The sequence below is a fragment of the Pteropus vampyrus genome, unplaced genomic scaffold (assembly GCF_000151845.1).
Source record: "Pteropus vampyrus isolate Shadow unplaced genomic scaffold, Pvam_2.0 Scaffold334, whole genome shotgun sequence".
Classification (NCBI taxonomy): Eukaryota; Metazoa; Chordata; class Mammalia; order Chiroptera; family Pteropodidae; genus Pteropus; species Pteropus vampyrus.
The window spans coordinates 301,179-302,570 of record NW_011889115.1 but is presented as its reverse complement, the minus strand read 5'-3'; positions in this window follow the sequence as shown (position 1 = coordinate 302,570).

Sequence of the window (1,392 nt, the reverse complement as noted above, 5' to 3'; positions counted from 1 at the left end):
AGAGGATGAGTGGGGGCGAGGCAGTCTTAGTGCCCACTCATTTTACCTCCCCACGCCATGGTGACCCTAAGGGCATACTGACCAGTTCATTCATTAACATTTATTGGGCATTTCCTCTGTACCGGGACGCATCTTTGGTAAAGGGGTTCCAGAATCAACCAAGACCTGGTCCCTCACTCTCCAAGAGCTTAGGGTCTATTAGGAATGACAGGCTAAGACATCTACAAGTCTAAGAAAGACCAACAGGGATCATAGGATCCAGAAAAGAATCTGGGAAACACTGTCAAAACCCCCTCACTCCCCTGGAGCTTCAGGCACTCAGGAGATCCAGCCAGTGAACTGACTCGGAGAAAGCCTGTCTGCTGCTGTCAGGAGGGCAAAACGGAGGAACTCGAGGTGACCGGACGGTCTGTGGTGTCTTCTAGTGCCAAGAGCAAGCCACTCTTCCACGTGTGAACTACCTGTGCCCTGCATGCTTCCAAGAAGGGTCTGGCTCAGGTTCTGAGCGAGGGGCTGAGGCTTAGAGCTGATGCACCCCCGGCCCTGCTCCAGGCTGGAAAGGAGCCCTGAGACACTTATTTCTTGTGCCCACAAAGCCTCAGAAAGGGGCATTAGGGCTGGCAGCAGAAGACTTGGGATTTGGGTTTCTTCTAGCAGGAGCTGAAAGAGGGAGGAGGGCACGCTGCACTGCCACGCTGCGAGAGAGTTCCTTGCCAAGTGGAAACCCTGTCTAGGGAGTGTGGGCCTGAGCACTGTCCTACGTGAGATTGCTGTCTGGCCTATGTATCTGATGTGGGTGGTGGCCAGTAACGGCGGGCTTGCTCCAGGATAGATCATCTCTGGGCCATCCGATAGCTCCATCTTTGAGGGCTTGGCCACCTTGGCAAGACCAGCTCAGAGTGCAGAGAGATGTCCTTCCTCCCATTTCAGAAGTGCTTGGGATGCACCGGCCTCATTGGTTCGGGGCGTGGCGGGGCATCTAAGGGCTTTGCTGGCCAGGATGGCAGTGTTTCTAGGGCACAATATTGGGAGCAGGACTCCATGCAGTGCTGTTCAAGGTCAGCCAATGGCTGTGGATAGTCTCTAGGTTCAGGCCTAGGGAGCTGAGGGTCGCCCTCATCCCCAACCTGCTGAGTTGAACCTGGTACTCCTGATCCTAGGGCTACCCTTTGTCTGTGCCCCTTGTCTGGCTCAAGGCCCTGGACAGGTCACTTCTCAGTTAGGACCCGGGGCCAGGAGTGTGGCGTATGGCCTTGAGATGGCACCTTTCCCTTTTTAGGCCTGTTTGTCACACAAACAATGAAAATATTGAATAAGATCAGTGGTTTTAAATATTTTTCAAGGATCCCTTGTCAAGTGAAATCTTATATGAAGTTTAGTATATAATATACA